Here is a 15884-nt window from a genome sequence, read left to right on the forward strand (position 1 = left end):
CTCTCTCCGACCCCTACCCTTATTTCAACTTCATGTGCTTTCCCTCACACTCAATTTATCATCATTTATTGACCCCCACCCTCAATTCATCATCATTTGCTCTCTCCCTCACCCTCAATTTATCATTTACTGTCAATCATCCCCTAGTCTCAAATCATCATATTTTCTCTTCACCACCAACTATACATTATCATTTTCTGTACCACACTTTCAAGTTATCTTTATTCCCCCTCCCCACCCTCAAGTCATCATTTGCTCTCCCCACCCTCTAAAATTAATTTGTTATCCACTGTCCCCCTCCCCCACTATCAGTTCATCATTTACTGTCCTCCACCATGAAGTCATCATTCACAGTCCCCATCCCCCATCCTCAATTCATCATTCACTGTCCCCCTTCCCACACCCTCAATTCATCATCATTTGCTGTCCCCAAGCCCATTTAATTTATTTAAGTAAAAAAGTTTTTCATACTTACCTCTCATCCGATCTCCTGCAGTTCCACTTCTGGACTGGTATCCTGGCAAGATACACGTGTACATGTCGGTGCATATGTGATGATGTCATTGTGTACACGCCATCATTAGTGTTGAGCGATACCTTCCGATATTCAAAAGTATCGGTATCGGATTGGATCGGCCGATATCCCAAAAATATCGGATATCGCCGATACCAATACCCGATACCAATACAAGTCAATGGGACACAAATATCGGAAGGTATCCTGGATGGTTCCCAGGGTCTGAAGGAGAGGAAACTCTCCTTCAGGCCCTGGGATCCATATTCATGTAAAAAATAAATAATAAAAATAAAAAATATGGATATACTCACCCCTCCGACGGACCCTGGCTCTCACCGGTGCAAGCGTCTACCTCCTTTCCTAAGAATGCAGTGAGTGAAGGACCTTCGATGACGTCGCAGTCACATGAGCGGTCACGCGACCAATCACAAGACCGCGACGTCATCGCAGGTCCTACACTCACTGCATTCTTAGGAACCGAGGCTGCCGGTTGCACCTCTGAGGTCCAGGGTCCGTAGGAGGGGTGAGTATATCCATATTTTTTATTTGTATTCTTTATTTTTTACATAAACATGGATCCCAGGGCCTGAAGGAGAGTCTCCTCTCCTCCAGACCCTGAGAACCATACGCACCGCACACGCCTGGGAACTTATAGGAACTTCCGATTCCGATTTCTGATATCACAAAAATATTGGAACTCAGTATCGGAATTCCGATACAGCGAATATCGGCCGATACCCGATATTTGCAGTATCGGAATGCTCAACACTAGCCATAATGAGTGAATCACAGAAGAGGAGAAGGAGCTTCCTTGGAGCTGCAGAACCATTCAGTTTTGAAGGCTGTGACGCTAGCTCCAGAAGCCTCCTTGCACTGGCGCACGATACTCTGGGGCCTGGTGAGCAGAAGCACAAGAGAGGGGGCCCAGACTGAGCAGTAAGGGCAGTGAGAGATGTATGTCGGCTCACCAGGGCAGTATAATTGAATTGTAATTGCACTCACTCCTGAATAATCTTTGCACTTGTTGTCAAAAGATTTGTTTCTTTTTAATTAATGGTGTTTTAGCAACTAGATGTCAGCAGGTTACAGATTCATATGACTATCACCTGTATGTCACTTGGTACACAGGGATAAAGCCAGTTTGAACCACCCCCAGAGTCAGTTAGAAAAGTGAAGTAAGACTGAGAGATGCAGGCGGCCATCTTGTGCAGGGTCTGCAGGAGTGTATAAGGTTGTGCTGAAGACAGAAGTGGTGAAATCTCCTCATGACAGCACCCGTCTGAGTAAAGAGCTGTGGCAGATTGAGGCTAATCTTAACTGGTATCCGAACCTGTCCAGATGCCAGGGAATTCCTTCTGTAAATGCTGCTAAGGAACAGAAAGGACCCGGGACCTGTGAAGTGAAAGGTGCCGCATCAAGCACAAGCCTTCTCGGTGTTGCTCACCAGCTGGGAGAGCACTGCATCCATCTGCGTGTCCTGATTGTGTCTTTTGGAGAAGACCCGGCGGTAAGAAACACCAAAAGACCACTGTGACACCGCAGTAAGTAAACATGCACGCATCATAATATATTTTGGCGCTAAAAGACACAAGGTCACAAATAAACCTTTTGTTAGTTAGTTAGGTATATTCACTCTACAGACCATGTTTTCCTACCAGAATGAACGACCAGAAACCCTAGATTTGCCAGTACGTTTTCGTGCTGTTTAGTAACTAAGGATTCTATGCTACATTTTGGTGCTGACACAACACACAGTGAACTCAAGGAAGGACTTGTGTTTTCCTCTCTATTCTTTGGAAGAGGAGTCTCTCTATGGGACAATATAAGGTGGAGCAGTGAATCAGTTATAATAGACTTTGTCCATAGCACCCTCACTAATCTGTATATATATGCTTGATTGATTCTGTAAAAGCCTCCATGTCGTAGAGGACGGACATTTTCTCTAGTTTCTTGAGTTTATACTGGGACAGGAGGGGAATGCTTGACTGGGAAATAGGAATAGAAATATATATTCTTAAGATTGTAAACCACTGTGATAGACCGTAGGTGAGCGTGTGCTTTGCACTCACTTAATTAAACCAGTTTACTCTCAGGGTGTAATAAGGTAACGGCGGCCGGTTCAGACGGGGACATGCCAACAGGTAAATTCCCATAGCGTCAATAGCAGAAACAGCTCTCTTGAGTGCCGAGCTCTCCAGCACAGTGGGTATAGCTTCTAGCAAAATGTTTGTTTAATGTGTTTTCTTTGCACGTTTAGCAAAACCGATTAGGAATAAGTTAAGGTACCGTTACACTAAAAGACTTACCAATGATCACGACCAGCGATACGACCTGGCCGTGCTCGTTGGTAAGTCGTTGTGTGGTCGCTGGGGAGCTGTCACACAGACAGCTCTCTCCAGCGACCAACGATCAGGGGAACGATTTCAGCATCGTTGAAACTGTCTTCAACGATGCCGAAGTCCCCCTGCAGCACCCGGGTAACCAGGGTAAACATCGGGTTACTAAGTGCAAGGCCGCGCTTAGTAACCCGATATGTACCCTGGTTACCATTGTAAAAGTAAAAAAAAAAACACTAGTAAAAAAAAAAACACTACATACTCACATTCTGATGTCTGTCACGTCCCCCGCCGGCGTCCACCGGCATGCACTGAATGTGTCAGTGCCGGCAGCAACAGCAGTGACATCAACGCTGTGCTCTGCTTTACTGCCGGTTCTGACACAGTCAGTGCAGGGAAGCTCTCGGCAGCAGCGCATGCATATTAGCAGCGCTCCTGCCGAAAGCAGTTTTAACCCTGTGGATGTCGGGGGACATGACAGACATCAGAATGTGACTATGTACTGTTTTTTTTAACTTTTACAATGGTAACCAGGGTAAACATCGGGTTACTAAGCGTTGCCCTGCGCTTAGTAACCCAATATTTACCCTGGTTACAAGTGAACACATCGCTGGATCGGCATCACACACGCTGATCCAGGGATGACAGCGGGTGATCAGCGACCAAAAAAAGGTCCTGATCATTCCCATCGACCAACGATCTCCCAGCAGGGGCCTGATTGTTGGTCGCTGTCACACATAATGAGATCGTTAGCGGGATCGTTGCTACGTCACCAAAAGCGTGACGTTGCAACGAGATCGTTAACGATATCATTATGTGTGACTCAGCCTTTAGTTTCTAAGTAAAATAGTTACTGACACTGGGCTGTGTGGAAACTAGCTATTTTCTCATCTGTGACTCTGCTGTGTCTTGAACAACACCCTCGGTACATGATTCACATGATTTACAGCAGTAATGCCCTGAGGTTTCTCATGTGAGAGAGCTCTTTTGCATGCTCCCAACAGACAATTTATTTGCAGCCTGCAGGCTCTGCCACAGGAAAATGAGCTGTGTAAGTCCTAGCTCACATAAGATAAGAACTATGGCATTCCATTAACACAGAATCGACATCATCTGCTCATTTGTGAAAAAAATAGTTAGACAGCAATTAGAGCAAGCCTCAAGTTGTCCACTTCCTACCTCTCGTCATGTTCATCTTCCTGTCAGCCAGGCTGCACCAACATTTAGTACAAGCTCAGTGTCATCATCACCATCATCAGTGTCATCATCACTACAGCTTGTGTTTCTACAAGTACACTTTTCCTTCTTTGAAAGGCAAATATCCAACTCTGACTTTGTGTCAGGAAAACAGGCGTATGCTTCCAGTTATATAATGATTTTCTAGATATAATTTCACCTGGTCAAATTACTGGTTGTTAAGTCACTGCTGGACTTGGGCATTTGTGCATGTGATATAAATTGTACACAATAAAGCTTTAATTTAACTTTTCTACTCTGGATCGCTTTGTTTCGGCTGTTTGGTTAGGTCAGACCGAGTTTTGATTAATATGTATTGAGAAGTGCCAGTCATTATATTTGGACATTTGGTGATTAGAATGTCCTTACTCCAGGCCAGAAGGGGAGCCTCTGATACAGCTTGTGAGTGGCTCCCCTATATATATTCTGGCTGGAGGGGAAGTAAGGGTAGTCTGTCACAGAGGAGTGAGGAGGGAGGAAGCAGACAGAAGAGAGTTGGGAAGACAGAGAGGCCGTGCAGCCATGTGAGGTGCTGCAGCTTCTGGACGGGAGAGAGAAGGATTTAACAAGTTGTAGAGAGCGGGAAGGAGGAAAAGAGGCACAGGAGAGAAGAGCTGGAGAGAAGCTGTGACTGGGCTTCCTCCATGCTGAGCACAGATACCGGTAGCCGGAATACCGAGGTTGTGGGGGTAACTCTAGACCCCATGGCAGAAACCAGCAGACATCAGATTGCAAGTTACCTGTCCACCATTGACAACTGAGGACACAGTAGCAGATAGAGTCCGGGTCGTGATAGAGATCCTGTAAAAAGCCTTGCGCTACCTTTCGCATGGGTAGTGTCCTACCTAAAGGGGGACAGAGAGAAAACTTGAGGACCTTGTGTGAGGCCTAAGGCAGCAAGGGACTACACCACAGTGCTAAAGGGAAGGCTTCAAACCCCACCTGGTAAAGGGGATTCCAGATTTGCTTCTAAGCCGGTCGGACCTTACCTGTACATGTGATTCGGGTAGCCGGGACTGCGGCTGCCTGAATTCAACAATAAACCAGGTAAAGAGACTGCAACCGTGTCCTGTGTTTATTCCCGACACCACACCATCCTTGCCAAACACCTCAGGAGCCCTGGGGACCCAGCTTCACCTGTGTGAAGCCATACCATCCCTGCTGCCATAGCATCACCCCAGAGGACCCCTTTTAAGCAGCGTCGGCCACCCCTGACCGAGGTGGCATCATGAACACACTTTATTCAATAAACCCCTTCAAAGTCCTTTTTACAGTCTTTAACATAGGCGCCCAGGGCCACGGACGGGGTCAACTATGTCCTCAATATAATTCCTCTTCTTTAAGCTCCAATACCGTGAGACACAGCTACTCACCAGCGCTGTCATGTGCATAATATAACTATTATTGTTTCAAAGCTATTTTATAACAAAAAGTACATCCATCTTACAGGTTTGATGGTCAAACTTTCATCATTTTTGCCAAGCCATGATGTAAAAGATTCAAACATGGTAAGGTGTGGACGAGGCAGAAACTTCTATCCAATTTAGGTTAGGCAGAAACGCCATATTAGAGATTGAACACCCACACCACGGCCACGTTTTGGGGTCCCCCCCTTTCTCAAGCATGCAGCTCATTGTAGTGTTCTCCCTTAAAGGATGAACACTATTTGACAGCCAGCACAAATCCTGAAATAGGTGTCTAAAAGATATATCAAACTGAATAATCTTATCGACCCATCACTGCAATAAAATATCCTTCTACAGCATAATAAAAGTAAATGATGAAAACAATGTATACTCGCCCAGCCTCCACCTATCTCACCACGCAGATATCACCATCACACTCTTCATTGCGCCATCCTCTGACATTTCTGGGATCATGACGCTACAACCATGTCAGAGCAAGACATAACCAGAACGAAGAAGACAGGTGGAGGCCCATTGAGTTTTTTTTTTTAATTTTCTGACATTTTTTAATCCAGCAAAGTGAAAGCCGGCCACTGCTAGCTGCTTTAATATGAATGGAAAAAGAAAGAAAATCTGATTTTGGTGAATCTGAATTATTTAAGTCATTTTGCTTTCCATTAAAGCAGCTTGATCGTAGTGGTGGTAACATGTTTGTTATGTAAAGATTGTTGGTGCTACTGGGAACGGCAACAGCCCACTCAGCTTCCGGGGGCTCATGGCAAGGCTCCCAAGAGAAAGTGAGGATGCCAGCTGTGCACAATACATCAAAATAAATAAAAATGGGGTTATACAAAATAACATTAATATGCAGGGGATGTGTTGTAAATCCTGGAGCATTCCTTTATACAAAGTCCTGCTTTGTCAGGGCACGTATTACACAGATAGGTAAATAATTGTTATTGAAAAGAACATTGGCTGAAGTTATGAAGAAATACTTGTTTATCTGAGAGGTTACTCAATAATAGAGAACTGATTTTTGGCACAAAACTTTCACATACATATCACATAATCACTCCTGAATGTGGAGTGCTCACTATCACAAAGGTTGTGATAATATTAAACCTTTAGCGCTCAGGTCCTCAAGAGCCACCAACAGGTCATGTTTTCACGACTTCCTTAGTGTTGCCCAGGTGATAATTACTAGTGATGAACGAATATACTCGATAATCGAGATTTCCCGAGCATGTTCGGGTGTCCTCCAAGTATTTTTTAGTGCTCGGAGATTTAGTTTTCCTCACCTCAGCTGGATGATTTACAGCTATTAGCCAGCTTGATTACATGTGGGAATTCCCTAGCAACCAGGCAACCCCCACATGTACTTATGCTGGCTAACAGATTCATTCAGAATAATTCAGCTGCGGCGATGAAAACTAAATCTCCGAGCACTAAAAAATACTCGGAAAATTTCAAGTAACAAGTATATTCGCTCATCACTAATAATGACATCACCTTCACAGGCAATAATTCTATCACCTGTGAAATACACAGGAAATTCTGAAAACATGACTCGTTGGTGGCTCTTGAGGACTGGAGTTGGGGAACTCTGCTTTAGCGCAAATGGATGTACCTGGTTATGCTGGGGGTCTGTAATTTGGAGGGGGGTCAGGAGCTAAGCCTCATACAAAAGCAACAGATGCTGGCTGGGTTATAGAGCCTACATCTGTGTGTAACAGTAGAGCCTGCACCAATTGTCTCTGCTTTACCATTTAGTTGCAACTGTCAATCACTGGCAGAGTCATTTAACTCCTTAAAGGGAACCTGTCACCCCCAAAATGGAAGGTGAGCCAAGCCCACTGGCATCAGAGGCTAATCTACAGCACCCCTGGGTGAGTATAATCTAACCTCTTTTTCTCATCTTTCAGGTTACATCAGGGGCTTATCTACAGCATTCCAGAATAAGACCCTGATGCCGGTGGGCTTAGCTCACCTTCCATTTTGGAGGTGACAGGTTCCCTTTAAGGATCAGGGGTATTTCCATTTTTGCGTTTCCATTTTTTTCTGCCCTTCTTCCCAGAGCTATAAATTTGTTACTTTTCCATCAATATAGCCAAGTGAGGGCTTGTTTTTTGCGTGACGAGTTGTACTTTTAATAATCACCATTAGTTTTACCATATTGTAAACTGGAAAATGGGGAAAAAAATAAAATTGAAATGAAATTGCAAAAAAGTGCAAATACACAGCTGTTTTGGGAATTTTTTATTACCATGTTCACTAAATGCTAATACTGACCTGTAGTAATAAACAAGCACTAAAATGTTCGGGTGTTTGTTGATTGGGTCAAGCAAATTGGAATACTTGGGTACTCGACCCGAGCAGCAAGCCCAATGTAAGGCCGGCGTCACACTCAGCGTAAGACAATACGGTCCGTTTTTTACGGCCGTAATACAGCCGTAATACGGAGAAATGTTCCTAAAATAGTGATCTGTAGGCAGGGTGTGTCAGCGTATTTTGCGCATGGCATCCTCCATATGTAATCCGTATGGCATCCATACTGCGATATTTTCTCGCAGGCTTGCAAAACCGACATCTAATGGATTTATGTGCTCAAATGATCGGTAAAACATATATACAGTATATATATATGTCATTGAGACACATATATATACATTCTGTATTTAGATTTAATTAAGCGCGTTATTTGTGACAAGCCGGTAATTCAATTGCCGGCTTTTCATTTCTCCTTCCCAAACCCGACAGGATATGAGACATGGTTTACATGCAGTAAACCATCTCATATCCCCCTTTTTTTTTGCATATTCCACACTACTAATGCTAGTAGTGTGTATGTGCAAAATTTGTGCACTGTAGCTACTAAAATAAAGGGTTAAATCGCGGAAAAAATTGGCGTGGGCTCCCGTGCAATTTTCTCCGCCAGAGTGGTAAAGCCAGTGACTGAGGGCAGATATTAATAGCCAGGAGAGGGTCCATGGTTATTGGCCCCCCCTGGCTACAAACATCTGCCCCCAGCCACCCCAGAAAAGGCTCATCTGGAAGATGCGCCTATTCTGGCACTTGGCCACTCTCTTCCCACTCCCGTGTAGCGGTGGGATATGGGGTAATGAAGGGTTAATGCCACCTTGCTATTGTAAGGTGACATTAAGCCAGGTTAATAATGGAGAGGCGTCAATTATGACACCTATCCATTATTAATCCAATTGTCTGAAAGGGTTAAAAAAACACACACACACGATATTAAAAAGTATTTTAATTAAATAAACAAACAGGTTGTTTTAGTATTTTATTGCTCTCTCAATCCATCCGGAAGATCCTCGCTTGGCAAAATAATAAACCCACAATATACATACCCTCTGATGAACTTTCAGGTCCCACGAGGTAATCCATCTGAAGGGGTTAATTATTTTACAGGCAGGAGCTGCGCTAAAGCACTCGCTCGTGTCTGTAATCCCCGAGTACTGAAAGGAAAGCTGGGTGATCTGTACTTACATTGAGTTGCGGTGAGGCGCCCTCTGGTGGATGAACTCATATGAACTGGAGCGTGGGAACTTTTCCAAGGCTGCAGTTGATGAGTTCATCCACCAGAGGGCGCCTCACCGCAACTCAATGTAAGTACAGATCACCCAGCTTTCATTTCATCACCCGGGGATTACAGACACGAGTGAGTGCTTTAGCGCAGCTCCTGCCTGTAAAATAATTAACCCCTTCAGATGGATTACCTCGTGGGACCTGAAAGTTCATCAGAGGGTATGTATATTGTGGGTTTATTATTTTGCCAAGCGAGGGTGTTCCGGATGGATTGAGAGAGCAATAAAATACTAAAACAACCTGTTTGTTTATTTCATTAAAATACTTTTTAATAACGTGTGTGTGTGTTTTTTAACCCTTTCAGACAATTGGATTAATAATGGATAGGTGTCATAATTGACGCCTCTCCATTATTAACCTGGCTTAATGTCACCTTACAATAGCAAGGTGGCATTAACCCTTCATTACCCCATATCCCACAGCTACAGGGAGTGGGAAGAGAGTGGCCAAGTGCCAGAATAGGCGCATCTTCCAGATGTGCCTTTTCTGGGGTGGCTGGGGGCAGATGTTTTTAGCCACGGGGGGGGGCAATAACCATGGACCCTCTCCTGGCTATTAATATCTGCCCTCAGTCACTGGCTTTACCGCTCTGGCAGAGAAAATTGCGCGGGAGCCCACGCCACTTTTTAACCCTTTATTTTAGCAGCTACAGCGCCCAAATTTTGCACATACACACTACTAACATTAGTAGTGTGGAATATGCAAAAAAAATGGGGATATGAGATGGTTTACTGTATGTAAACCATGTCTCATATCATGTCGGGTTTAGGCAGGAGAAATGAAAAGCTGGCAATTGAATTACCGGCTTTTCAATAACACCGCTGCATATTTCTCGCAAGTCACACTGCAGGTCCATGTGGAATCCGTATTTTTCTCGCCCCATAGACTTTCATTGGCGATTTATTTGCGCAATACGCTGACAAACGCAGCATGCTGCGATTCTGTACGGCCGTAGAGGACCGTATAATACGGATCAGTAAAATACGGCTGATAGGAGCTGGGACATAGGGAATCATTGGGCCGTGTGTTATGCGTATTTTACGGATGTATTTTCTGCGCTCATACGTTCGTAAAACTCGCCAGTGTGACGCCGGCCTAAGTCTAAGGGAAACTCGAGCATTTTTCCCAGGCAGTCTGCAGGTAGACTAGAAATTGGGGAAATCAATGGGAACAGTGCTCATATGACATGGGAACAGCATGGTAAGACCCCTGGATGCATTTCTGACTCCCAGGTCACTGCTATGAAAAATTTTGTCAGAGTCTTACGCCACTTTTACAGACTCCCAATAAAACAAACAAAAACAAAAACAAAATGGATTTTCCTAGGAACATGTTAAGGAACATCCATTCCAGGGTAATGACTTTTATATAAGGCAAAATAAATAACCAAAAACTAAAATGCTCCTCCACCACTTGGGCTATGTTCACACGTAGCGTTTTTGATGCATTTTTGAACTTTAGCATTGGTTTCAACCAAGACAAATGCATTCATTGGGAAATGTCATTGTAACATTTTACAATCTTATCTGGCCATGTGGTGAGTGACACATCATCAGACACATCCTGTTTCATTTATGAAGGACTGTGAAAGTCACAAAGCCTATTTTTATAGAGCCATCAGGTGGCCTTTATTATTCTTAAAGGGCCAGCAGTCTTTCCTCACTATTCTTAGAGAGCCAGCAGCCGGCTATGCTTTGTTGTTCCCATTATTAAACAGTCTCCTATACTGTAATAGCGTATGCAGTGAGTGGCAGGGCTGGCCATAATTTGGACGCACCCCAATACCCCTTTGAAAAGAAGTATAAGAGGGCCTCCTGAAAACAATGTTCCCATTATTAGAAAGTGGGTCCCCCATACTGATTGCCTATGCAGTGAATGCAAAGCCTTCCCAAAAATTTGGACCTACTCCAATGCCCCTTGGAAGAGATGTAGAGGAGGCATAATGAAAAAAAATTCCCATTATTAGGATGTGGGTCTCCCACAATGTTTTGCAACGGCTGCAAAAAATTTGGAGGAATTCCAATGCCCCTTGGAAGAGACACAGAAGTCAGAGGGCCTCCTGAAAACAATGTTTCCATTATTAGGAAGTGGGTCTCCCATAGTGTTTACCTATGCAGTGAAGCAACGGCTGCCAAATACTTGGAGGCACTCCAATGCCCCTTGGAAGAGACATGGAGGAGGGCCTCATAAAATAAATGTTCCCATTAAAAATGAGAGGGTCTCCTATGTAATGCTGCTGCAGTGCAGTATAGCACAACCTTTACCAGGGGATGCTGGTGAAGGAAGAGAGGTAGCAAACACCACGTAGCACCACTGAGCAGCAGCACAGGCGCCACAAAGTGGCGAGAGAGTGGTCAGACGAGCCGAGTCTGAAACAGCCAGGACAAGAAGTACCAGAGATCACAGCAATACACGTCGTCAAATACAAGCCAGAAGTCAGAGCCAGGCAGGAGCAGAGATAACCTAAATGTGAGACAGTCAAACAGGTCAGCATACAAGCCGGGTCACATACGAAGAGGTCAAAACACAGGTATCGAAAACTAAGTTAAGCAGGTGGTAGGAAATGGAAGTCACGGGAGCAGATTGAATGGGCAGAAGACAAAACATGGTATCAAGGGGTCAGCTTCTCTAGCCTGTAAACATGAACTATCACTAACATTGGTCTGTAGGCCCCAGCAGACTGAAATAGCCCCACAAAACCCAAATCGAGGGAGAGAAGGTTAAACCCCTCACCACCAGACCAGGGAGAGAAAAACAAGACACAAACCCCAGCCTGGATCATGATATCCTACACTTGTAATGCCCATGCACTAGGTGTGTGGGCCGACAAACATTTACCCCTGAGGGTATACATGAAATTACTGTACACCATTTTTTTTAAGGGCATAATGAACACCTTTTAAAAAAATGATGTGGGTGTTGCATCACGGACCCCAGTAACACTGGTAATTTGGTGGTGGAGGATGAGGATGAGGAAAAGGAGGTGGCCAACAGCAAATAGCCAAAATCAGGTAGTTATGCTGCTATCATTCGGTGGTGTTGAGAAATCTGGCCCAATCTAGCACTTGTTCATTTATATAAGAGTCAGCCTGTCCGCACTTTCAGTTGACTGTCGGATGTGCTTACCAGTTATGATTCCACTAGCGGCACTAAAAACCTGACCTGACAAAACGCTAGCGGCAGGGCAGGCTAGGACCTTTAAGGTGTAGAAAGCCAGTTCATGCCATGTGTCAAGCTTGGATACCGAATAATTATAAGGCACAGAGGAATCAGGGAGGACGTTGAAAGGGTCAGCAAGGTACTCCTTCAGCATCTTCCCAAACTTTGCACTCCTTGTGAGAGTACCCCACACCTCAGGGCCTGTGCGATGGGAGAGTCTGAGAAAACTCTCCGAGAACTTTGACAGTGTTCCTTTGTCTCTGCTGGATTGGAGTTGTGTCTCTCTCACCTGTACTTCTTGGTTGTCCAACAAACTGTGACGGCTGCCGCCAGCATTTTCAGATGGGAATTTTTTTAATAATTCCGCAACAATGGCCTTCTGGTACTGCCCCATTTTAGCAGACCTGGACCTGTCCACCTCAGGAATAAGAGATCGAAAGAGATCCTTATAGCATGGGTCTAGAAGTGTCACCAACCAGTAATGAATGTCACCCCAAATTTTGAGAAAGCGAGGGTCACGGGGAAGGCAGCATAAAATATACTCAGCCGTGCATGCCAGACTGCTAACAAGCAAGACTTCCATGTCCTCAGCAACAGGACGACTGACCATGATCTCCTCCTCCTCCCTGTCTTCAGGCCATCCACGCTGAACAGACAGAATAACAGTTGTGCAGGTAGTACCTTCTATAGCACATGAAACTAGCTCCTGTTCTTCCTCCTCCTTTTCCTCATTGTCACCCAATCCACATTGGTATGAGATGAACCTGGGCTGTGTGTAATCACCCTGTATGGTTCTTTGCTCCATCTCACCGTGCTCCGCCTGCAATGCATCCTCTTGGATTGTGAGCAGAGAGCATTTTAGAGCACAGACAAGTGGGATGATGACACTAATTATGGCATCATCGCCACTCACCATCTTGGTGGAGTCCTCAAGGTTTTCAAGGATGCTATATGTGCCTGACATCCATTTACACTCCTGAGATCTTATGTGTGGAGTCTGAACCGAATACCGATGGCCTTGTTGATGCTGGTATTCAACAAATACCCTCTTTTTATCACAAATCCTTTCCAATATCTGCAGTGTAGAGTTCCAACTTGTGGGGACATCACACACCTGTCAGTGATCTGGAAGCTGCCAACATTGTTGAAGCACGGCAAATGTGGCGGAAATTGTAGCTGACTTTCTAAAATGGGCACACAGGTGGCTTTCTTTAGCAAGCAGATCTGGTAGCTCCGGGAAGGTTTTGAAAAACTGCTGAATCACAAGGTTAAGTAAATGAGCCAGGCATAGTACATGTGTGAGCTCGCCTCAGAGCCACCACCAGGTTTCGGCAATTGTCATACATGACAATGCCTGGCTGTAGATTCAGTGGTGTCAGCCACAGATCTGCCTGCTCTTTCAGAGCTGTCCACGACTCCAGCATTGTCCGGTTTATCACCTAAGCATATTAGCTTCAGCACAGCCTCTTGACACTTGACTGAGGCAATGCTGCAGTGCTTCCAGTTTCTGACTGATGTGGTCATTTCAGAGATGGAGACTGAAGAGGAAGAGTAGGAGAAGGAGTAGGAGGTGCAGAAGCTGCAGACTGTGTGGGCAACTCTGATTGACCTAGGGTCTGCCATCCTCAGCGTCGGTTGGACGTGTTCCATCCGAAGGTCCAACTGGGACTCGGCTTCCACTTTGTTAACCCAGTATACCATCAGCAAGATGTACCATCCCTGCCCACAAGCACTTGTCTGTGTGTCCATGGTTAGGTGGTCTTTCTCAGTAATTGCATTGCTGAGGGCATGGATAATGTTGTGGGACATGTGCTTGTGTAATGTGGGGACGATACACCAGGAGAATTAGTGGTGGCTGCAGACCGAGCACCGAGGGATGGCCGCAGCCATCAGGTTGCAGAAAGCTTCCTTCTCCACACGCCTAAAAGGCAACATTTGAAGTGCAAGCAGTCGCAAAATGTGGGAATTTAGTAGAGTGGCCTGTGGGGCATTGACTGCGCTTCTGCGCTTGCGTTTCAAGGACTGGGATACAGACAACTGAATGTTGCACTGGGACGAGGATATGGACGTGCTTGCTGATGGTGCTATTTCAGTGTGTGCAATAACAGGTGCAGGACAGGAGGCATCTATGCATGCAACATGGACAGGGGATTGGCTTGCACGCACAACAGCAGAAGAAGCAGTGGTGTCACCCACAGACACTGTTCCCGGCCTCTTGGGTGTTCGGCCCACAAAGTCAGGTGCAGTTCTGGTCTTGGTCAGGCTGGTAGTTTTGCTACCCATGCTGATGCTGGCCTTGCAGTTGGTGCAAATGGACTTTTAAGGGTTATCGGCAGAGTCTTTAAAAAACAACCAGACTTGGGAAGACCTAACAGTTGTACTGGCAACTTCTGCTGCGTTGGTGTTATGGGGAACGATTGCCCGCCTTCTGTCTGCTGCCACCACATTGCTTCTTTCTGCCTGTTGGGGTGCTACGCCTCCCTCCCCCTGTACACTGCTGTCCTCACTCTTCATGTCCTCCTGCCAGGTAGGGTCAGTTACTATATCATCCACCACTTTGTCTTCCTCTTCCACACCCTGGTCCTCCTCCTGATTTTCTCGCCATTGTGTATCATCATCGTCCACCTCTTGTGACACTTTCCCACCGTCGCCTTCAAGTGACATGGCTGCTCAAATATTTGGGCAACGCTACATGTGATCTCCTCTTGCCCCAGTTCAAGTGGAGCAGAAGAGAAGCCCGAATCTCTAAATGGAAAAGTGAGCAGCTCTTTGGAGTGTCCAAGTGTAGGATCAGTTGTCTTAGGGCACTGTACATGGTGGGAGGAAAGAGGATCAGGGTGAGGAATATGTGGTCCTGACTCACGGCTACTGCGACTTGACCATGTGGAAGACAGGGTGGTGGTGGTGGTAGTAAAATGATTGGAAGTATTATCTGCTATCCAACCAACAACCTTTTGACACTGCTTTGGGTTCAATAGTGATGTGCTGTGGTCCCCTAGTAATTGGGACAGGAAGGTCGGGCAAGAAGATGTGCGTTGTTGTTGTGGCACAATTTCAGCTTGCCTATGGCCTTGGCCACTGCATGCCTTATCACCATCACCATCACCATCACATTCATTTCCCCATCCCTTGCCACGTGCCTTACCCATTTTAAATGGAGGACAATGTTTTTAACGTTCAGTAAAAATGGCTGAATTTGTGCCACAGTTTTAAATACCTGGCCTTTAGGTAACTATTTTTAACCGCAAACTGGTGTCAATTACTTCACTAACATACTGCAAAAAATGTAAATGGAGGCCAGAAATAGCAGAATTTTGAGCACACATTCTATAGGTGATCCGTGTTATGGACAAACCACTGTTTTAACCCCTTTCTGACCTCGGACGGGATAGTACATCCGAGGTCAGAACCCCCGCTTTGATGCGGGCTCCGGCGGTGAGCCCGCATCAAAGACGGGACATGTCTGCTATTTTGAACAGCTGACGTGCCCGCAATAGCGATGGGTGGAATCGCGATCCACCCGCCACTATTAGCTAGTTAAATGCCACTGTCAAACGCTGACAGCGGCATTTAACCGGCGCTTCCAGCCACGCGGCTGGAAATGAGCGCATTGCCGACCCCTGTCAC

At 45.5% G+C, this 15884-nt stretch overlaps 1 protein-coding gene across 1 annotated transcript in view; it reads left to right on the plus strand.

Moving 5' to 3' along the window:
- Positions 1–1707: 1707 nt before the first annotated feature.
- LOC143774206 (sulfotransferase 2B1-like) overlaps positions 1708–15884 on the plus strand; it is a 302209-nt gene continuing 288032 nt past the window's right edge. The window contains exon 1 of the mRNA XM_077261584.1: positions 1708–2058. The gene's annotated coding sequence lies outside the window, so the exon portion shown is untranslated. The remainder of the gene's footprint in view (positions 2059–15884) is intronic.

Source organism: Ranitomeya variabilis, chromosome 5 (assembly GCF_051348905.1).
Source record: "Ranitomeya variabilis isolate aRanVar5 chromosome 5, aRanVar5.hap1, whole genome shotgun sequence".
Lineage (NCBI taxonomy): Eukaryota > Metazoa > Chordata > Amphibia > Anura > Dendrobatidae > Ranitomeya > Ranitomeya variabilis.